This window comes from Ceratotherium simum, chromosome 25 (assembly GCF_057802395.1).
Source record: "Ceratotherium simum simum isolate JZ-2026a chromosome 25, ASM5780239v1, whole genome shotgun sequence".
NCBI classification, from domain to species: Eukaryota; Metazoa; Chordata; class Mammalia; order Perissodactyla; family Rhinocerotidae; genus Ceratotherium; species Ceratotherium simum.
This window is the reverse complement of record NC_141924.1, coordinates 8,296,546-8,320,408: the sequence shown is the minus strand read 5'-3', so window position 1 is coordinate 8,320,408 and position 23,863 is coordinate 8,296,546. Positions and strand designations below refer to the sequence as shown.

The following is a 23,863-nucleotide window of genomic DNA, read 5'->3' as shown; positions in this document are numbered from 1 at the left end:
TCAGATTAACTACCAGCATGGTACAAGCTCTGAGGAAGGATCAGGGATCTTTGGACTTGATCCTCCCACCCACCGCACATTAGGCTCACAGCTCCTAATGTGGTCACAACCTCGTCCCCAGAACACATCCTTGACTTCCCATGTCTCACCTACTTCTTCCTGAGAGACCTTCACTTGGGAGGTCATTGGCACTTGCCTGTTGATGAGAGGGACCACCCCTGCAGGGGGTGGCAGGGAGACAGAGGGGGCTGAGGGTCTCCATTTGTCCCCGTCAACTCACCCTGCACACTTGACATGCACAGAGACACATGTAATCACATACAAGTCACTCATACCTTCCCAGACTCCTCCTATCACACACACACACTCACAGACCCACCACACAGAAATCTACACACCCACAAGGCCACCCACACTCAGACAACACTCACGTGAAAAAACAAACTCACACTTGAACTCGAGGTGCACAGATTCTTGCACACACACATGCACACTGAGCACCAAGTGCCCTGGCTCTCAGCGAGGCCCGTGGATGCCTGGGCGGGACCTCTTCTGGTGGAAGCTGCTCCCTGCGGGGCTCAGGGTCCTCACCCGGCTTGCAGCACAGCCCAGATTCCTAGGCTCTGGTGTAGCCGTGGCAAATTTAAATCTGGGTGTCGGGGGGCAAAAGGGTTGTTCTCTGGGCTCACCATTTACCCTGACTGGACAATTGGTGGAGTCTGGGGGCCCCCTCCCAAACTTGTGACATCCTTCCGTCACTTCCTGAGGGATATTGTCATCCCACTGCTTTCTGGCCTCTGTGGTGTCTGATTAGAAACGTCAATGTTATTGAGTTCGGATCCTTTGTTCATGATGAGGAGCTGCTCAAATCTTTCTTGCTGCTTTCAAAGCAAGAAAGCAGCTCTCTTTGTGTTTTCATGGTTTGATTATGATGTGTGTAGGTGTAGATCTCTGTTTTTATCCTACTTGGAGTTCACTGAGCTTGTTGGATGTGCAGATTAATGTTTTTCATCAAATTTCGGGAGTATTCAGTTTTCAATATTTCTTCAATATTCCTTCTAGTCCTTTATCTCTCTGTTCTTCTGCTAGGACTCCCATTACGTGTGTGTGGTATCCCTGATGGTGCCCCCAGGTTTCTGAATCTCTGCTCATGTTTTCATTCTTGTTTCTGTTTCTCATCCTGGATCAGCTCAGCTGAGCTGTCCTCATGTTCACTGATTTTTCTTCTGCCTGTACAAGTCTGCTCTTGAGTTTCTGTATTGAATGTTCATTTCGTTATTGTACTGCTCAACTCCAGAATTTCTACTTTGGTCCTTTTTGTAATTTCTATCTCATTATAGTTATTCTTTAATTGGTGACACATCATACTCCCACTTTCCCTTAGTTCTTTAGACATGCTTCTTTTAGTTCTGTGAACATATTGAATTAGCTGATACGCAGTGTGTGTCCAGCAACTCCACCATCAGGGACAGTTTCCATTGATTCCTTTTTCATGTGTATGGGTTTTCTTTCATGTGTGTGTATACTTTCATGTTCCTTTGCATATTATGTTGTTTTTGGTTGAAACCAGACACTTTAAAGAAGATATTGTGGCGACTTGGGAAATCAGATTCTCTTTGCTCCCCAGGGTTTGTGTGGTTGTTTGTTATCATCATAGTTCTTTCTTTGCTTAGTGACTTTTCTGAACTAGTTCAATAAAGTCTCTATTCCTTGTTCTGTGTGGTCACTAAAGTGTCTATTCAGTTAGCTTCGTGGTCAGCTAATGATTGGTTAGAGATTTCCTTAAATGTCTGGAACCAATCACTCTCCCAGTCTTTGCTGCACAGAGGTGCTCTCTGTGTGTTGGGACATACATTTAACACTCAGCCAGGCACTGGCTTTAGAGTTTACAACTTTCCCTCTGCCCTCAATTCCTGTTTGCACAGAATCTCAGGGTCAGTCAGAGGGGAGACCTTAGGGCCCCCCGAGGTCTTTCATGAGGATGCACACAGCTGCACACAGGCCTACACACTTGCATGGCCTCCTAGATTCCCAGGAATGTGCTAGAGCTTTTCAAAGCCCCTGTGGACACCTCATGCCCCAGCTTCTCCTTTTAAGATGTGTGGTTAGTGTATCATTTGCCCCAACTCTTATCCATTCCCTCAGGCAGCTTTGATTTTCAACAGTGGCCTCTGATTACCTTCAAGAAACTCTCCTGAAAAAAGGCTATTTGCAAAAGGGGAGCTCTCAGGTCACACACAGACCAATGTACATTGGGTCTTCCAGGGAACCCCCAGCCAGGGAAATAGTGACAATTCTTTGGGAATGAGGCTTTGAAAATGCTCCATGTCCTATGCTCATTCAGGAGGCTTCCCTGGGAGTACTGGCAGTTCTTTTCAAGGTTACTGCAGAGCTGGAGAGTGGAGGAGAGGACCAGGGAAGTGGAAATGCCACAAAGCTTCCTGTTCATCCTGAGACTTAGCCATGTGTCTTGGAAAAAAATGCTCCTGAGTAGCTGTGACCTAGTGGTTAATTCCCAGACTTCTGAAAAAGGATCTGATCGTTTTGCCAGTGTTTTCATTGCTCTTCTGAAGTGGCCAATTCTCAGAGCTCTGCCGTTTTTGCTGATATCACTGCTCTCCTGAGGGGTGTTTATGAGACCTTAGATGTCTTAAATGTCTCCATTCATACTTGACTAATAGTTCTGCCAAGTATAGAATTTTAGATTGTAAATAACTTTCCTGCAGAATTTTAAGGACCATTCTCATTGTCTTCTACCTCAATGGTTGCTGTTGAGAAGTCTGATGCTACTTGATCTTTAAACTGAGACGTCTTTATTCTTCAGACTCTGCAAGTCTTAAGTTCTTGTTATGGTCACTCTGCAAAGGCCGAAGGGACTCCCCGTCCCCATTCAAAATTTTCTTTGGATGTGGACTGATGACACCATTCCCATACCAGGAGCGTATGAAAAGCTTTACTACTTGCATCATTGAGGTCTCTGGGCAGAGCAGGACTGGCCTCTCAAGCAGGACCAAAAGGGCTTGAGAGCCAGGAAAGGAGACTGTCCTGGATATTTACTGTGGCTTGATGATGGGCTGGGTTGAGGGCTCTCTTGTGTGGGGACTGGCTTGGTGGTTTGAAACTCTAGTAGGGACCAAAAGAGAGAGCACCAGGGATTTATTATCAGCTGCTGCAGATGTGGGAGGCAGGCAAAGAGACAGAGAACATGCTTAAAGGTTGTCAGAAGTAGAACATCAAAAAAATCAAGTCACACTCTTCAGAGTAGGAAGGAAGCCCAGATAGCCAGATGCCCCGACCTTCCTGAATGACCATCCCCTGCCTCCGGCTTCCTTCCTGGTTGGCAGGAACTTGAGGCCACATCCCTTTGGCTGGAGGAATACCTAGCCTTTTATCAATGCTGATCTGCTCCCTTGGCATCAGAGGCCCCCTGGCCCTGAGAAAAAGTCCTCCCAGCAAGGGACCCAGAGGGCATGCCTGCTTGTGCTTTTCAGGGCCTCTTACATGGAAAGCAAGGAGGAAAGTCCCGAGGACTAGGTGCCCCACTTCCTGAGGAAGCTGTGGCTGGTCTCGTTCCCAGCCTCTGACGTGCCCAAGACTCAGAACCATGAAGGATAAAGTATCAGTAAATCCACAGACTTGCTGCCTCTGCAGGCCCACCTCCTCCTCTCAGGGGCCTCACATCTTCTCAAACCCACTGTGGCCCTGTCCACACTCTCTGTCCTGACAAGCCGCAGGAGCACCCCCTTCTGCCACCAAGCCCTGACACGACAGTGGATACTCTGGAGAGGCTGAGGATGCCCTGTCTGGCTTTCTGACTCAGTGCCAAGGGACACACCAAGTTCCCTGATTGCTGAGATCTGGGAGCTTCCTGTTGTGAATGCACTTAGAAGACGCTGGTGGAACCCCCGTCAGGGATGCTGTTGGATGAAGGTCCTCTTGTAACAGAGGCTGAAGGGGCTGCTTCTGCCCTGAGTGTCAGTGGTCTCTAAGCTGTTACCTAAATGCAGCAGGGGGTCTGCCCAAGACTTGGGTAAGCAACAGTCATTATAAACCCTTGGGCACTGCCTGTGTGCTCAGTCCAGAGCCAGTCAATTGTGGCGATGGGGACAGTAGAGAGGATGGCAGTCCCTACCCTTGGCTGGGTGTCCAGGCTAACAAGGTCATGGCGATAGAGTCAGAGCAGGAACACAGGACCCAGTGGCCATCTGGTATACCATCTCATTGGCTGAAGTGGAAACAGAAGCCCAAGGCAGGGAGGGGTGGCCCAGGGTCACAGAGTGTCCTGGCAGAGCAAGGAGGAGAGCCAGGGTGTCCTCCTCCAACATCCCCATGTGGCCTGCTTCTCCTCCGGCTATCTACTGTCACAAGGGTCTGTCTTGACATGAGTACAGCCATGTTTGGCCGATCCAAGAACCTACAGCCACCAGCACACAAAGAAATATAAAGTGGCTTTCTGTGTGGTGGGAACTGGCCCTTGTCCCACAGAGATAGTTGCAATTTGTAAGATCACAAGACTCTTTGGGCTCAGGATGGACTGGCCATCTGTGCTGGGCTGGGACGATAACCAAGGAGCTCAATGCACATACACAACTGATAACCATTTGTGCATGAGAACACCAAAATGCTTACTCTGGAAATTACTTATGCTATATAAGCTGCTGGAAACTGAGGCCTGGTGAGAGTCTCACCTGTGGGGGCGACACCTTGTTTAGGACATCTTTCAATTGGCACTCCCGCCTAGCAGTGTCAATTAAAGGGACTCTCCCTGGTGTAAGGGTGTGGATGTTCTACGTACCCGATCTGATGTTTCTCTTTTCGATCAATCTGATGTTTCTCTTTTTCGATCTATCTGATTTTGTTTCCTCTTTTTACTGACTTATTTGGATGATATAAGTACCCGGTCTGATGTTTCTTTGAATATAGCTACTTCCTGTATTCTCCATATCTATTTGCTAACTTTTGCCTTTATCCTTCCCTATACAATAAAGTGTGCATTCAGTCCATTCGTTTGGGTTGGAAAGTTCCTTTTTACATCTCTGATTGAATCCACCGAAGCTCTTACAACAGGGTCCAAGGTTGATTCCTGACACTAGGGCATGCCTGGGGCTCACAGGGCTTATTCCCTGCCCCTGGCCAGGCTTCCAGAGAGCCCTACCTGACCCAGCCACTCAGAGGACAGTGCCCTGGGTTGGATCCCAGACATGTGTCCTCCACCAGCTACAGCCTGGATGTGAGCAACTCCTACTGGGAAGGCACTTGGACATGAGGATCCCTGAGGGGCTGGGACAGTGGGATCATCCTATCTTGGGGTGACTGAGAGCTTAGCAAGGTGCTCACTCCTGGACTGCCATCGGCTTTCCAGGGAGGGCACTGGCACCTGAGGACCGAGCCTGGGTGTTAATTTGGCACATCCCTTCCCGGCCTTCCCTGAGTTCCCCACCAACTGGGGCATCATACATGAAGTGGGGCAGCAGACTTGATGGTGCTGGCTGAGCTCTGGCCCATGGTGTGGTGGGTAGAATTAGGCCTTGGATGTGGGTATCCAGGCTGAGTGAGTCACTTGCAGTAAAGAGTAAAGTCAGCAGGTTTGGACGGTTCAAATCCTGCACTTGGTAAAGCAGTGACTGGCCGCTGACCAGCTCCTGGGAGATGACCTTTATGCTCTGGGAATATTCTGCTGGATAACTGTGTCTGTTTTCCTGGAGCCTCAAGCCATGCCAGAGCATTCATGCTACCAATGAGACATGTCCTGGGGACCCTGCATTTCCCTGTATCAGTCTGGCCTCTTGAAGGGCTGGAGACTTAGTCACACCATCACCCACACAGGTACTCCGTGCCTACGACACCAACCTCAGTAAAATCCCTGGACTCCGAGGCTCGGTTGCCATTCCCTGACTGGCAATATTCTCTTCAGGTGTCTTTTTGTTGCTAGGGTATTAAGCCCTGTCCCTATGACTCTCCTAGAAAGGGACAAATGGAAACCTCTGCTGGGCTCTCCTATGTGTCTGTCTGTCTGTCCTATGTGTCTTCTACCTTTCCTGATTTTAATCTGTATCCTTTCCTGTAATAAACCATAGCAGCTGTAGATGGAATGTTTGTGTCCCCCCTAAATTCATATGTTGAAACCTAATCCCCATGTGATAGTATTTGTTAGTGGGGCCTTTGGGAGGTGATTAGGTCATGAAGATGGAGTTCTCATGAATGGGATTGGTGCCTTTATAAAAGAGAACCCAGAGAGATCCCTTGACCCTTCTGCCAGCAGACACTGAGGATACAGTGAAAAGGTGACTGTCTATGAACCAGAAAGTGGGCCCTCACCAGACATCAAGTCTGCTAGAGCCTTGATCTTGGACTTCCCAGACTCCAGAACTGTGAGGAATAAATTTTACTTTTTATAACCACTCATTCTAGGGTATTTTGTTCTAGCATCCCAAACAGACTAAGAGAATAACCGTGACTATAACAGCATTTCTGAAGTCTTGCGAATCCTCCAGGAGCACATTAAAGCTAGGATGGTCTTGGGGACCCCAAACACAGTTGGCTTCAACAGTGGCATTCACTAGAAGAAACCTGACTCTCTGGAAAGTGGTGAAGGCACAGTTTGGGAAAAGGAAGAATGGGGGATTGTGGTTGATGAACCTTCTTTCCTGAATGGTTTCTGCACCACTCATGGTGTAACACAGCAGCTGCACTGTAGTCTGTTACTGGAAGTAAAAGTTACCTGTGGAATTGGGAAATAATGGAGCTAACCTCCAAGGGGCTGGCTCACTGGATATGTAAGAAAAAAAAGCAACTCCAAAAAACAGGCTAATGTACAATCTCATCGTTATTGCTATATGTAATGGCTGAAATGAAAATAAAGGAGAGGATGGGGCCATATGGTGACACTATTCCATGCTGGGATTTCATCTGCTCCAAGTTATGGCCACTTGTTTCAGGGTTCCTTCCAAAGGGAAAGATTATGCTGGGACAACAGAAAGCACCTCTATGACCTCTGGTCACCAAGAACGTAGTCCAAGTGGGGGTAGGGCGAAATCAAGAAACTACTGAAAAGGTTCTTTTAAGCTGAGAAGGGGAATTATTCTTCCCCTCAATTAAATGCCATGTGGAACTTTCCAGATGAAGCAGCTGATATGCTGCCTGTGCATGGAAATCATGCTGGATTGGCTTTATAGTGATCAGGATATTCGTCCACCACAACATAGAAATCAATGAGAGAAGGAGAACTGGAAAATTCACAAAATATGTGGAAATTAAACAACACATTCATGAACAACCAATGGGTCAAAGGAGAAATCATAAGAGAAAGTAGAAAATAGCTTGCAATAAATGAAAATGACAGAACAACATATCAAAACTTAGGGAATATAGCAAAAGTCGTGTTCAGAGGGAAGTCTATAACTGTAAATGCCTACCTTAAAACAGATCACAAATCAATTACCTAAGACTACACCTTAAAGAATTAGAAGAATAGCAACGAAAACCCAAAGCCAGTAGAAAGAAGGAAATAATATAGAGTTGAGATAAATGAAATGGAGATCAGATAAATAATAGAGAAAATCAATTAAACCTAAAGTTGGTTCTTCAAAAAGATCAACAAAGCTGACAAACCTTTAGCTGGATGGACTAAGAAAAAAGAGAGAAGACTCAAATTACTAACATCAGAAATGAAAGCAGGGATATTACTACTGATTCTAGAGAAATAAAAAACATTATAAGAGAGTACTGTAAACAACCATATGCCTACAAATTGAATAATCTATTGATGAAATGGACAAATCCCTAGAAATAAAAAAGCTGCCAAGACTGAATCATAAAGAAACGGAAAAAATCTGAATAGAACTTTAATTAATAAGGAGATTGAATAAGTCATCAAAAATCTCCCTATAAAAAATACCCTAAACCTGATGGCTTCACTGTTGAATTCTACCCAACATTTAAAGAACTAACACCAATTCGACTCAAACTTCTCCAAAACACTGAAGAGGAGGGAACACTTCCTAATTCATTCTAGGAGGCCAGCATTACCCCGATGTCAAAGCCCGACAAAGACACTACAAGAAAAGAAAACTACAGACCAATATCCCTTACGAACACTGATGCAAAAGTCCTCAAGAAAACACTAGCGAACCAAATTGAGCAGCATATTCAAAGGATCATACACGTGGGAAAGGATTATGACTAGGTGCGGTTTATTAATGGAATTCAAGAATGATGCAACATATGAAAATTGATCAGTGTTATACACCACGTTAACAGAATGAAGGACAAAAACTACATGATCATCTCAATTGATGCAGAAAAAGCATTTGACAAACTTCAACACTCTTTCAAGCTAGTGTTTGTTAAACACACTCAGCAAGCTAGGAATAGAAGGAAACTACCTCAACATAACAAAAACCATATAGGCAAACCCACAGCAAACTCAATATTCAATGGTAAACATCTGAAAGCTTTTCCTTTAACTTCAGGAAGAAAGAAAGGATGCCCACTTTGGCCACTTCCACTCAACATAGTACTGGAAGCTCTCGCCAGAGCAATTAGGAAAGAAAAAGAAACAAAAGCCATCCAACTTGGAAAATACGAAGTGATATTATCTCTGTTCCCAGATGATATGATCTTGTGTGTAGAAAAACCTAAAGATTCCACAAAAAAACCATGTTAGAACTTATAAACAAATTCAGTAAAGTAGCAGGATACAAAATCAATGCACAAAAATCAGCTGTATTTCTATACACTAACAATGAACACTCCAAAAACGAAATTAAGAAAATGTTTCATTTACAATAGCATCAGAAAAAAAAATACACGGAATTAACTTAACCCAGGAGATGAAAGACTTTCTACCATGAAAACTACAAAACATTGCTGAAAGAAATTAAAGAAGACACAAATAAATGGGAAGACATCCTAGGTTCATGGATTGGAAAACAATATTGTAAACACATCAAGACTACTCAGAGTGATCTACAGACTTAATTCAATCTCTATCAAACTCCCATTGACATTTTGTAAAAATAGAAAAATCAATCCTAAAATTCATATGGAATCTCAAGGGACCTCGAATAGCCAAAATAAACTTGAAAAAGAAGAATAAAACTCATACTGCCTGATTTCAAAAGTTACTACAAAGCTACCGTAATCAACATACTGTGTTAGTGGCAGAAAGACAGAGATATAGACCAATGAAGAGAAGAGAAGGCCCAGAAACAAACCCTCATATGTAGTCCAATGATTTTGACATGGGTGCAAGACCATTCAATGGGGAAAGGACAGTCTTTTCAACAAATGGTGCTTGGAAAACTGGATATCTTAATGCAAAAGAATGAAGTTGACCTTCACCTAGCACCATATACAAAAAAATTAATTCAAAATGCAACAAAGACTTAAATGTTAAGAGTTAAAACTAGAAAATTCTTAGAAGAAAACATAGGACAAAAGGTTCTCAACATTGGATTTGGCAGTGATTTCTTGGATATGACACCAAATGCATAGGAAAGAAAAGAAAATAGACAAATTGGACTTCATGAAAATTAAAAAATTTGTACATCAAAAACCATCAACAGAGTTAAACGGCAACCTACAGAATGGAAGAAAATATTTGCAAATCATATACAGCCACATGTCACTTAAGGAGGGAGACACATTCCGAGAATGCATTTTTAGGCAATTTCGTCTTTGCGTGAACATCATAGGGTTTCTTGCACAAACCTAGATGGTACAGCCTACTACACACCTTGGATATGTGGTACCAACTTATGGTGCCCAGTCTTAAGGGACCACAGCCGTACATGCAGTCTGTCATTGACCGAAATGTCCTTATGTGGCACATGACTGTATCTGATAAGGAATTCATATCTAGAGTATATAGAGAACTCCTAAAACTCATAACAACAACAACAAAACGCACAACCTGATTGTAGAATGGGCAAAGGACTCGAATAGACATTTCTACAAAGAAGATACACAAATGGACAATGAGCACATGAAAAAAATGCTCCACGTCACTCATCAGTAGGGAAATGCAAATCAAAACCACAGTGACATACCACCTCCCACCCATTAGAATGGCTATTATTATCAAAACAGAAAATAGAAAGTGCTGGCGAGGGTACGGAGAATCGGAACTATGTACATTGCTGGTGAGAAAGCAAAATGGTGCAGCTGCTGTGGAAAACAGTCTGGTGCTTATATATCCACAAAATGAATGCAGAGTCTCAAAGAGATGTTTGTACCCCATGTTCACAGCAGCAGTGTTCACAAAAGCTGAAAGAGAGAAGCAACCCAAGTGTCCATCGACGGATGAAGGGATAAGCAAAATGTGGTCTATGCATACAATGGAGTATTATTTAGCCTAGAAAAGGAAGGAAATTCTGACACATGCTACAACATTGATGAACATTGAGGACATCATGCTGAGTGAAATGTCAGTCACAAAAAGACAAATACTGTATGATTCCCCTCATATGAGGTCCCTAGAGTAGTCAAATTCATAGAGACAGAAAGTAGAATGGTGGTTGCCAGGGGCTATGGGGACGGGCCATAGGGAGTTATTGTCTAATGGGGACAGGGTTTCAGTTTTGCAAGATGAAAGAGTTCTGGTGATGGATGGTGTGATGGTTGCACAACAATATAAGAACTTAATAGCGTTGAACTGTACACTCAAAAATGATGGAGATGGTAAATTTTATGTTGTGTGTATTTTACCACAAACACACACACAAAATGTAGATACTCAAACAAATAACACCATTTTAGTGTAGGAGCCAAAAACCAGGGGAGTGGACTGTGGAATAAGATTACTCAGGCTTGGGGATTTCAATCCCTGCACATTCCTGAAAAAGTGCCTGGCCCCTGACAAGTTCCTGAGAAACTTCTCCTACGCCCTTGGGATGACCTGCCTGACAAGAGTGTCTCTGTACCTGGGGCTGGGGTCACACCACAGTTCCTGCCACCAATGTGATTGATGGCGGGGATTTGGGGCCACACTGTTTGACCTCGAGAGGGGCTGGAGACTGAGTAACTGAGGTCAGCCATGTGGCTCTCCAAGTCTAAGTGACTGACCCCCAACCAAATTCCTGGACACTCAGACTCGGGTGAGCTTCCCTGGTGAGCAATACTCTCTGCTGTGTCACAAAACATCACTGCAGGAACTGAGCGCTGTATGCATGAATCCTCTGGAGAGACAGCTGGAAGCTTGTGCCCGCTCTTCCTGAACTCCACCTATGTGCCTTTGACCACTGCTGATTCTATCTGGATCCTCTCTCTGGAAAGACCATAACCGTCAGTATAACAGCTTTTCTGTCTCCTGTGAGGCCTGTAGTGAATCCGTGAACCTGAGGGTGCTCACTCAGCCAGGGATCGGGCTGATTCCTATCAGAAGCCCATTCACACGCCTCCCACTCCCTGACACCCAGGAGTCAAGACTTCTACATGGACTTAGTCACCAAACAGGGCAGCCAGTGCTGGCTCTCTATTGGTGACTAGGGGGTAAGCTGTCATCTTCTGAGCGTCAGTATACCTGTCTCTCAAATGGGGTCAGATGCCAGGTGAGGCTGGATCAGGCAGGGGTAGGAGCTGGCCCTGGGGAGGCTGCTGAGGCTGCATCTCTGCCAGGGGCTGTTCAGGGGGCCTGGTGGGACTCAAGCCAGGTTGGAGCCATCAGTCTGGTTTATTGGACACCAGGGCACCCTCAAGGAGCAGGTTGTCCCCCATTAGTGGGTAACAGCACAGAGCTGGTAGGGAGACGGGGTCACCAGGAAGCCAAAGACACCGTGGTCGCTGGGGCGGGGCTGCCCAGTGGGCACCGAGAAGCTGAAGCGCTGCAGGAGGCAGGTGAAGAAGAGGAAGAGCTCCATGCGGGCCAGGGGCTCCCCGAGGCACGAGCGGCGGCCTGTGGGTGGGTATGGGGGGGTCAGTGAGCCTGGGGGCCTGGGCTCTATGCCTCCAAGACTCCCTCAGGAGGGGGCAGCGAGCCAGGCTCCCCACAGGCACCTGCTGAGAAGGGCATGAAGGCCTCCTGCTTGACGAAGCGGCCCTGGGTGTCCAGGAAGTGCTCGGGGTGGAAGCGGAAGGGCTTCTTCCAGACGGTCTCATCCTTCAGCACCGAGGACAGGTTGGTGATGAGCGTCGTCCCCTGGCAGGAGATGCCTTGTATTGGTGATGTCTGGGCTGGAGCACCCCCAACCCCTAACACCAAACATGTGTGGGCCACTTTCTGCCTGGTACACAAATGGACTCTTCCAAGTCCATTTCAGCCTAAGAAATTCCCCACACCTTCCCTGTCCCCATGGCAGGGCCAAGTGACATGCCTGTCACGGGAGCCATCCCTACCACCTGTCCTTGCATTCATGGGTTCCTCCAACACACTGGGGCATATTTTAGGTTGTCACCCCCTCGAGCCCCCTACTGGGTCCCTGAATGCACAGGGCCAGCCCTGCCTCTGCTTCATCCCCACACCCACCCAGGCTGGACGGTTGGTGCCTGTGGAAATGAGGATTAGTGGCTTGGGTTCCAGTCCTGGTCACACCTGGCAGTGGCCACGCTGGGGCTACCAGGGGGCAGGTGGAGCTGAGCTGGGGTGAGGAGGGCCGCAGGCCTACCTTGGGGATGAGGAAGCCCTGCACTTCAATGTCATGTGGCGCAAGCCCAGTGGGATGATATCCCCAAAGCGCTGCACCTCATGGACCACGGCCATAGTGAGGGGCATGTGGGCCTGGTTCCCCATCTCTGGTTGCTGCGCCTGCCCTCTCACCTCATCAGTCTCCTGTTGGACACGGCCTGGACAGACAAGCGTCCCCACAGTGGTCAGAAGCCAGGGGGCTGGGCCCCAACCTCCTCCTGACTCCTGTGCAGGGGCTGCACCCACGGGGAGGAGGAAGTCCCTCTGACCTTCGGCCAGGGCCCAGCCTCTGCTCAGAGCTCCTGGTAACCAAACCAAGCTCAGGGTCCCCAGCCTGTCCCTCTCCTCCCTGGCCCATGTCACCAGACCCCCAAGCTGGGCTCACGCTGCACGTCCGGGTACAGGATCATGAGCAGGAGGGCCCAGGCCAGCGTGGTCGAGGTGGTCACCATCCCGGCAGTGAACAGGTCAGACACCACCAGGCGCAGGTTCTCATCATTGAAGCTGCTCTCAGGGTTCCCCTTGGCCTGGGCCATGCAGAGAGTGTGGGCTCAGGGGCAGAGGGAGGAAACCCCCAAATTACCTCCCACTCTGTACCCATCAGCCCGGGGTCCTGATCACTGAGTGATACACTGGCCCCACCGTGCCCAGGCTCACCTCGTGGGTCCCTCAACCTCCAACCTTGTCCTTGTCCCTGGCAGCTCACCTTCCCCACCTCGTCCAAGAAGGAGTCAGTCAGGTCTCGGGGTGGCTGGGCCAGGTCCCCGGCCATCTTGTGCTCAGCAACCAGCTCATCCACCAGTGCCATGAAGGCCCTATGCCCTGGAAAGACCTCGGCAGCCAGCCCCGGGATGTGCAGGAGCACGGGGATCGCATTCAGCACCGGTCAGAGCCACAGATGTGGGGCTCTGGGTCCTCCCTGTGCTCAGGTGTTCACCTCCACTAGTCAGTTCCCAGCCTCCTCCATGGAGCTCGCCTGCAGGGCTCCTTGGCCCCCTCCACTCTGGAATCTCGGGCAGGAAGCCAGAGTCCCTCTTCAGAAAGTCCAGTGGTCGGTCAAATAGCTTGATGAAGCACAGGTCATTGTACTCGAAGCGGCGCCCGAATGTCAGGGAGGCGATCACGTTGCTCACCGCTTTATTCAGGAGGGCGTTGGGGCTAAAGGGGCGTCCTGGGAGGGGTCAGTGCAGGTCAGGGGGTCCCCTCCATCTCCTCTTCCCAGCCTCCATCCCTGTCTCCTGTCCCTCAGCCCAGCACTCACCGGCCTGGTCTGAGAAGGCGGCACAGAGGCACGAGGCCTCCTCGGTCACCCACTGCTCCAACGACTTCGTGCCCAGGCCAATGTTGCGCAAGGTGGACACGGAGAAGCGCCTCTGCTCCCGCCGCGCGCGCCCATAGCGGGCAAAGACCACCCCTGGGGGCGGGGCGATCATGTGGGCGTGGCTCTGGTGTGACCCCGCCCTACCTCTGCGCGCACACCATTTTCAATGGCTCGCCCGCCTTTCGGTCTAAGCCAGCGACATGCCCCGCCCCCCGCCCTTCCCATCATATTCTCTGCCCTTTCCCACCCACTCTAACCTCGTTCTCCTTCCCGGCAAATTCCGCTCTCTTTACACCCCTTTTCGACTGGGGACAGGTCCCACCCTCTGTCCGCCCACATTGCTCACCAGGTCTCCCCAATGCGGGCCGGTCTTGGCCCCGTCTCGTGGCTCTGCCCGCCGTGACCCGCTTCCGCTTCAGAGATGGTCCAGACCCGCCCTCTGCCCCGCCCACACTGACCCCGTCGTCTTCATTCCCTCCGTCCAGACATCCCCTACCTCATCATCAAAGTGGCCAGGGGCCCGCCCACTCCCTGTAAAGCCCTGGCCTCGGCCCGCCCACATCCCCCTCCCCACTCTGGCTGCTCCCTCCACCTGAGGCCCCTTCAAATTCTCTGACTCTTCCCTGCACCGCAGGTCCACAACCTGCCTACACTTGACCCTGTCGGGTCATGGGTCACTGCGCGCCCAGTCCCCGCAGGGCCATGGTCCTCCCCTCCTCTACTTGCCTTCGGAGCGCGGCCCGAAGCCCAGGTGCTCAAAGATGGGCACAGGGGCCGGTCGGAGGTGTCCTCGCTGCGGTCCACCAGCGCCTCGCGCATGGCTGCCAGCCCGTTAAGCACGACCGCGGGCGTCCAGGTCAGCTGCAGGCTGAACACGTCCCCGAAGCGGCGCCGCAGCTGCAGGCCGAGGGTCACGGGCACTGGTGAAGCCCTGCCCCCTAGCAACGTTGCTGGCCCCAGTCTCCTGTGGTTAGATTTGGGAGACCCCAGGCCCCCAGAACCAAGCCTATGCAAGGACTTTATCTGGCCTCGTGACCCCGGGGGTCACCTCCTCTATGGTTGAGGACCTCATGTTGCATCAGACCTCCCACCTACGACTTTGCAAAGGTCACCAAACTTGTCAGAAGACCAAGAGCATCCCATTTTACAGGTGAAGAAACTGAGGTTCACAGAGGTGAGCAGTGAGGCCCAAGGTCTCACAGCAGCAAAAGATTTGACCCTGGTCACTGTCCCCTCTCAACCTCGATTTCCTGATGTAAATTGGGCTCATGACCAGACTCCTCTCCCCAATCTCAAGACTCTTCCTCCTGATGTCCTCAGAAGGAACTCAGGCTCACATAACTTAAGCTCTGTCCCACTACATCCCAAACCCACTGCCAAGTCTCACCCCCTCCAGGCCTTTGCCCTCTCTGACCTCGATTGGAAAATTCAGACTGTCCTCCAGGCCCTGCACAGATGCCCTCCCCCAGGAGGCCTCTCAAACCAGCCTCCGCCTTTCCCCCAGCTCCCTGTCCAGCCTGTGGCTTCACCACCACCCACTGTCTGCTGCCATGTGGGTCCCCTGCACCTCTGTGCCCACCCCCACCTTCCTCACCCGAGTAAAGCAGCAGTGTGTCCTGGAAGTCCACCTGCAGCAGGTTGCCCAGCCCAGGCAGGGGCATGTGGCCTGGTGGGTAGCGTGGGGCCCAGCATTGGCGTCGGTGCATCAGGTCCACCAGGAGCAGGAAGATGGCCATGGCCACGGCCAGGGGCCCCAGTGTCTCCCTGGTCAGCAGCCCCATGGCTGTGTCAGTGGGCCCTGGGCTCCTCTGGACACACAGGCACCCCTCACCACACCAGGACCTAGGACCAGGCCAGGCAGGGCACTCTCGCCAACCCTGAGGGCTGGACCAGCCTGGACCCTCTTTATAAAGGGAGCTGAGAGTGGGCTTTTTCCTCTCACCTGAGCCAACTTCTTGGGATAACTGAGCTTCCAGAGGGTGCAGGAGGACCGAGGGAAGGTCAGTGCAGGGTAGGCTACAGAAGTCCTATCCATGCTGCCCTCTCCAGGTGCTTATCCTGGGTGGGCGTGGGGGAGAAACGATATGTCCCCACTCCCAGCCTGACTCTCCAGCATTGTACAGGCTCCGAGGAAGAATCGGGGGTCTTTGGACTTCATCCTTCCCCCACCTGTCACGTTAGGCTCACACTCCCTAATGTGGTCACAGCCTCATCCCCAGAACACATTCTTGTCTTCCCCATATCTCACCTGCCTCCTGCTGAGTGACCTTCACCTCCCAGGACTGTTACAGGCACTCTCAGGGAGGTCACAACGATCAGAGGGATCACAGGGAGGTTGTGGAGAATGAGTTCTCCATGTGCCTCACTTCACACTAGTACACTCAATACACACAGACACAGAATCCAACACTCACAAACCACTCACACATTCAGACACTACCCACATGATCACAGACTGACACACAGCACATGAACGCACACATTTTGACAACCACAAAACCACATATGCACACACATTAATACATGACCACACACACAGACACACGCACACACACACACGCACACACACACACGCAGACCCAGCACCAGGGCACCTGTTCTCAGTGGTTGCCTGGAGCTGATTCCCTCCTCTCCCCGCCTGGAGGCTGCTGGCAGTGATGCTGAGGACCCTCACCTGGCGGGCTCCTGGCTCAGCTTCCTCGGTTTCCACTTGGTTGTGGCCAATGCAGGTTTGATCTGGGCGGGGAGTCAGCAGCGTTGTTCTCAGAGCTCCCTAGTCACGAAACCAGCCAGTTTGGAGGGCAGGAGACCCTTCCTAAGTTGGTTACAAACTGGTCATGGGACATCCTTGCTCCGGAGGCCACCCAGGTGATGAATCTCCTCGGGCCTGTGTCCACTTTCCTGACTCAGAGAAATGTGGGGTGGGCACTCGCCTTTGTTGACTGAGCTGCCAGGAAGCTCAGAGTACTAGGGTGGCTTAGCATAGGATGTGACTCTGTCCCCAGAGGAGGGGGCCTGCTTCCTCCTCCTCATTGTCATTTGTCCTTGACCATCAGCTGCTCAAACTCTTTCTGGAAGACAAGGGGATGGAAACCAAGTGGGGATGATGTAATTTCTTTACACCCTCACAGGCCTGCTGAGGACCACAGGAGTGGATTCTCCGGCCTCCCCATTTGCCAGCCTCCTCCCTCTCCCTGGGCCAGGTACCCCTGCTCCTGCCCACTCCCTTCCAAGCCTGATTCTGTGGTCTCTCAAGGAAAGATGCAAACCTCAGCACCACCTCACACCGGTGCATGCCACCTCTCAGCTGGAATTGTGGCTCCCAGGCCCTCCCTCTTGCTCTACCTCTCGCCGCCTCCCAGCATTGGGGTGACCACACTATGCCAGGACAGGGCCGCTGCCAGCCAGCCTCAGCACCCTCCTTCTTCAGGAAGAAAGGGGGTGGGATTTGAGGCTGTGTTTAAATCAGTGAAGCTGATGGGAACTCTGAAGCCAAAACACACTCAAATGGGAAGGTTCAGGAGCCCACAGGGTGGGGAAGGCGCATTTCTTGGGTAGGGGTCAGGCCCTCTCACCCATCCCAGGAGTATGTGAGGCAAGCTCTCATTCTGGAAACATCTGGAGAATTCTCTCCTCCAGCTGAAGCAGAGCCTATAGAGACACTCCCCACTCCCGTGTGCCCCCAGTTCTCTTCCTCACTCACTCCCCAATAGTAAGAGGACCAGCTTCTTCCCAAGGTGCCTCTGGACATCTCTGACTCAGAGATGGCCACCCAGAGATGTCTCCTCAGAGCTGTGGCCTCTTGGTATTGGATTTCAATGTTTGCAATTCCTGCTTGGCTTGTGAAATCTGCTCCTCCCCTGAATTCCCACATCCCCACTCTACTGCCAGACCAGGGCCAGAGGATGTACCTTGCTGGGGCATAGCTGGGTTGTCCTCAGTTTACCCGGGTTTCCCTGCATCTTGCCTTGGTCAGGCCTTGGATCTGTTCCATCCCCGATGGACATACCACGTGTTGGGTGCTGGGCTGAGCACTTGCAGCCTGGTGGGAAGACGATGGTGGGCCCCTGCTCCAAGGTGCTCATGACCAAGAGGAGGAACGGGAAGGCAGAGAGCTGACAGGCCAGGCCAGAAGTGGGGGACTGCTTTGAGGGTGGTGGTGACCCTGCCCCAGAGCGGAGCAGGACTTGCAGGGAAGACTTCCTAGAGGACTTTAGCTGGCTTGGCATTGCAAGCCAAGGTCACCTGGCAGCAGGACCAGAGGGCCACTGCAAAGTCCTGTGCAGGGTGGTGAGGGGTAGTCGGAGAGGGGCAGCTGAAGACAGCAGCTTTTCAAGTTTGGCCGAGGCCTGGACTGTGGGACAAGGGTCTCTGGCCCTCCAAGAGGCAGCGAGACCAATGTTGAGGTCACTCAACAGACCAAGAAGTTAAGAGTCTGGGGGACCCTGTGGTCTTCTGGGATCCAGGCTGTGGCCTCTCGTGTGACATCAGTTGAATGTCCTGTCCTGTGAGCAGCAACTTTCTACCCAGGACTGTCAGAGAATCAGGTGGTGTCAGGGGGCAGGATGGTCCAAGTGTTGGTCACACAGTGGCCTGGATAAACTGTCTTTATCCACCCTGTGTTTTGGATGTGTCATGCCCTCCCAAGCAGTCACCCTAACCTGGATATGAAGGGCAGGGACAGATCTGCCTGTAATTCAGGCAGATCCCCTGATACTAGGGGTCCCTTTTCCAGGACGGGGAGCCTTGAGGAAACCTCGTGAGTACAATGAGTACACAGTACAATCATGAGGCTGACGGCCTTTGCAATCATTGTGCAATTGTGGCTTCCATTGATCAGGCATTTGTGTGCCAGGCTCTGCTGCTCACTCTATGCGTCCTCCTCACAGCCCTGTAAGGCAGATGGCTTTATGGTCCCCATTGTATGGAGGAGACTGAGTCTCAGGGGTCACGTCAGGAGGTCAAAGTCACAGAGCACCATTCAGGTCCTTTTCATAAGCCATGTTCTGCCTCAACATAATAAAGTCCATATTTGTCAAACCCACAAACATCACACTCAATGGTGAAAAACTGAATGCCATCCCTCTGAGAACAGGAACAAGACAAGGGTGCCCACTCTTGCCACTTATTCAACATAGTCCTGGAAGTTGTAGGCAGAGCAATTCAGCAAGAAAAAGAAATAAAAGGGTGTCTTGACATAAGTACAGCCATGTTTGGCTGTTCCATTGACCTACAGCCACCAGCACACAAAGAAATATAAAGCTGCTTTCTATGTGGTGGGAACTGGCCCTTCTCCCACAGAAAGAGTTGCAAATTGTAACATTACAAGGCTCTTTGTGCATCGTAGCTCGGGGCCGACTGGCCATCTGTGCTGGGTTGGGATGATAACTAGTGAACACAATGCACACACACAACTGCCGGGCTAGGACGATAGCCAGGGGGCGGAGTGCACGTACGCCACTGATAACCATTTGTGCACGGGAACACCAAATGCTTGCTCTGCAAACTCTGTAACTGCTTACTGTGGGAATTACTCATGCTATATAAACTGCTGGAAACTGAGGCCTGGTGAGAGTCTCACCTGTGGAGGGGACGCCTTGCCCAGGACCTCTGACGATCGGACTCCCTCCTAGCCGTGTCAATTGAAGGGACTCTCCCAGCAGAGGGGCATGGATGTTGTGAGTAACCGATCTGATGTGTTCTCTTTTCAGTCAACCTGGTGTTTCTCTTTCCAGTTGATTTGTGTCATTTCCCTTCAGTCGATCTGGTGTTTCCCTTTCCGATTGATCTGATGTTTTTCCCTCTTATTATATGACCTATTCGAATCTGCTTCTATCTCAGTTGATCTGGTGTTTCCCTTTCCAATCGATTTTTGTCATTTCCCTCTCGTTATTTGACCTATTCAGATCTGTTTGCAGACTATCACCTTTACTCTCCTCTATATAATAAAGTGTACATTCAGTCCATTTGTTTGGAGTGGAAAGTTTCTTTTTACTTCTCCAATGGAATCCACCGAACCTCTCAAAACAAAAGGATCCAAATTGGAAAAGAAGAAGTAAAACTGTCACTATTTGTGGATGACATGATTCTATATAAAGGAAACCCTAAGGAATCCACAGAACTATTGGAAATAATCAATGAATACAGCAAAGTTGTAGGGTATAAAATCAACATACAAAAATCTGTTGCATTTCTATACACTAATAATGAACTAGCAGAACAAGAAATCAAAAATACAATCCCATTTACAATCACAACAAAAAGAATAAAATATCTAGGAATAAATTTAACCAAGGAGGTGAAAGACCTATACACTGAAAACTATAAGTCATTATTGAAAGCAATCAAAGAAGACATAAAGAAATGCAAAGATATTCCCTGCTCATGAATTGGAAGAATAAAGCATAGTTGAAATGTCTGTATTACCTAGCGGAATCTACAGATTCAATGCAATCCCAATCATTATCCCAATGACATTCTTCACGGAAATAGAACAAAGAATCCTAAAATTTACGTGGAACAACAAAAGACTCTGAAGAACCAAAGGAATCCTGAGAAAAAAGAACAAAGTTGGAACCACACTCCCTGAATTCAAAATATACTACAAAGCTATAGTAATCAAAACAGCATGGTATTGGCAGAAAAACAGGCACACAGAGCAATGGAACAGAATTGAGAGCCCAGAAATAAGACCACACATCTGTGGACAGCTAGTCTTCAACAAAGGAGCCAAGAATATACAATGGAGAAAGGAAAATCTCTTCAATAAATGGTGTTGGGAAAACTGGACAGCCACATGCAAAAGAATAAAAGTAGATTATTATCTTACACCATAGACAAAAATTAACTCAAAATGGATTAAAGACATGAATGTAAGACCTGAAACCATAAAACTCCTAGAAGAAAACATATTGCCGTCGTTCTTAGCAGTATCTTTTGGAATACCATGTCTACACAGGCAAGGGAAACAAAAGAAAAAATAAACAAATGGGACTTTATCAGACTGAAAAGCTTTTGTAAGGCAAAGGAAACCATCAATAAAATGAAAAGACAACCCACTAAGTGGGAGAAAATATTTTCAAATCATGTATCAGACAAGAGGTTAATTTCCAAAATATATAAAGAACTCATACAAATCAACAATAAAGAAATGAACAACCCAATCAAAAAATGTGTAGAGGATATGAACGTTTTTCCAAAGAAGATATACAAATAAATGGCCAACAGGCACACAAAAAGATGTTCAACATCACTAGTTATTAGGGAAATGCAAATCAAAACCACACTTAAGAGCTGGTCTGATTGCGTGGTGGTTAAGTTTGCACACTTCGCGTCTGCAGCCAGGGCTTCGCAGGTTTGGATCCCAGGCACAGACTTACACGCCACCCATCAAGCCATGCTGTAGCGGTGTCCCACAAACAAAATAGAGGAAGATGGGCCCAGATGTTAGCTCAGGGCCCATCTTCCTCAGCAAAAAGAGGAGAGGATTGGCAACAGATGTGAGTTCAGGGCCAATCTTCCTCACCAAAAAAAAAAAAAAACAAACAAACTACAATGAGATATCACCTCACACCATCAGAATGACTATAACTGACGAGACAAGAAATAACAAGTGTTGGAGAGGATGTGGAGAAAAGGGAACCCTCATACACTGCTGGTGGGAGTGCAAACTGGTGCAGCCACTATGTAAAACAGTATGGAGAATTCTCAAAAAATTAAAAATAGAAATACCATATGATCCAGCAATTACACTACTGGATATTTATCCAAAGACATGAAATCAGTAATTCAAAAAGATCTATGCATCCCTATGTTCATCGCAGCATTGTTCACAATAGCCAGGACATGGAAGCAACCCAAGTGCCCATCAACGGATGAATGGATAAAGAAGATGTCGTATATATACACAACGGAATACTCCCAAGCCTTTAAAAAAGACAAAGTGTGCCATTTGTGACAACGGGTGGACTTTGAGGGTATTACGCTAAGCGAAATAAGTCAGACAGAGAAAGACAAATACCGTATGATTTCACTCATACATGGAAGATTAACAAGCAAACACATAGACAGGCAGAACAGATTGGTGGTTAGCAGAGGGAAAGAGGGGAGGGGGGAGGGAGAAAGGGGTAAAGGAGCACATGCCTATGGTAAGGGATAAAAACTAGACTGTTGGTGGTGAACACCGTGCAGTCTATACAGAAACTGGAATATAATAATGTACACCTCAAATTTACACAACGTTATAAGCCAATATGACCTCAATAAAATAATTTTTTTAATACTAAAAAAAAAAAAACGAGAGGCAGGCTCTAATCTGCTGCTCTACACTATAAATTATTGAGATCTACTGTTTTAGAAACACACTCAGCCCGCCCTCGCTGGGCTTCTGCTCTGGTGAAGCTGCTGGGGTGGAGGGGTGAGCGCCCCCAGGGACCACGCGTGTCACAGGTGTTCACCCGCACAGGGAAGGGCCCTCTGGACACTGTGGCCTGAGACTTAGACCCCAGGGGTGACGTCAGCAGGATGGCGAAGCGGGAAGCGCCTGGCCCTGGGTACCCAAAGCACCCAGATATGGCCCTGAGCACCCCCAAAGAGGCGGGGCAAACCCTGGGTGGGTTTCAGCGCTAGAAGGCAAGTAGGGACTTGTAGCACCAGCCAGGGCGCTGGGAAAGTTGGTGGCATTTGGCTCGCCTTGCCCCTCCCCCCGCGGCATGGAGCGCCCGCGGAGGAAACCCTCCAATTTCCTCTCCTCCCTGGGGACAGAAAGGAAGAGTGGAAGCTGCGTGCAGCTCGTGGGGCCGCGGGCCTGGCCGCCTCACCTGACTCGCAGTGCCGACCCGCCCAGCGCAGCGCTGGGATCCAGGTGGAGGCTCCGGCAGGGCGGCCGCGGCTGCAGTTCCGCAGGCGGGCGCCGGGGGGCGCCGGAGGCCGCGGCCGAGGAGGGAACACGCGTAGGACCAGAGCGGGGCAGGGCCCGCCTCCGGGTTGATTTGTGGTTGCAGGGTTTGGGCTTGGGCTTGGCAAGCTGAAAAAGTTCTGGAGACCCGCTGCACAATGTGAATATACTGAACACTACTCTGCTGTACACTCACTGGTTCAGATGGCAAATTTTATGTTTCCTTATGATTTAAAATTATTAAAAAAATACATTTCCACTACACACCTATTAAAATGGTCAAATCCAGAACACTGAGAACACCAAATGCTGGGGAGGATGCGGAGCAACAGGAAGTCACATACATTGTTGGTGAGAATGCAAAATGGCACAGACACTTTGGAAGGCACTTTGGGGGTTCCTGACAAAACCCAACATTCTTACCATGTGATCCAGCAATCACGCTCCTTGATACTGACTTGATGGAATTGAGAACTTATGTCCATAGAAAACCTGCACAGGGATGTTCACAGCAGCTTTATTCAAAATTGCCAAACCTCAGAAACAACCAAGATGTCTTTCAGGAGGTGAAGGGATAAACTGTGGTACATCCCGACACTGGAATATTCTTCAACACTCAAAAGAAATGAGCTATCAAGCCATGAAAAGCCATGGATGAACCTTAAGTCCCTATGATGACCAAGTGAAAGAAGCCAATCTGAGATGGCTACATACTGTAAGATTCCACCTATATGACATTCTGGAAAAGACAAAACTATGGAGACACAAAAAAGATCAGTGGTTCCCAGGGGTGGGGTGAGGGAATAGGTGGACACAGAGGATTTTTAGTGCAGTGAAACTTCTCTGTATGAGCCTATCATGGTGGATATATGTCAGTGTACATTTGTACAAACTCATAGAATGTGCAAGACCAAGAGTGATCGTAAGGTAAAGTATGCACTCTGGGTGATAATGATGAGTGAATGTGGGTCCCAGCCCCACCACCCCCGCCCTGCTCTCACAGTCCTGCCCACTGTAACACAGC

General features: G+C 49.2%; 1 pseudogene across 1 annotated transcript; it reads right to left on the bottom strand.

Moving 5' to 3' along the window:
- Nucleotides 1-8,022: 8,022 nt before the first annotated feature.
- LOC101394329 (vitamin D(3) 25-hydroxylase-like) lies at nt 8,023-18,000 on the bottom strand (annotated as a pseudogene). The gene is made up of 10 exons (XR_015556347.1): nt 17,855-18,000; nt 15,538-17,014; nt 14,670-14,863; nt 13,884-14,036; nt 13,638-13,793; nt 13,329-13,510; nt 13,008-13,149; nt 12,603-12,780; nt 11,995-12,136; nt 8,023-11,893 (listed from the first exon to the last, which is right to left on the bottom strand). The product of XR_015556347.1 is annotated as a vitamin D(3) 25-hydroxylase-like (transcript).
- Nucleotides 18,001-23,863: the final 5,863 nt, after the last annotated feature.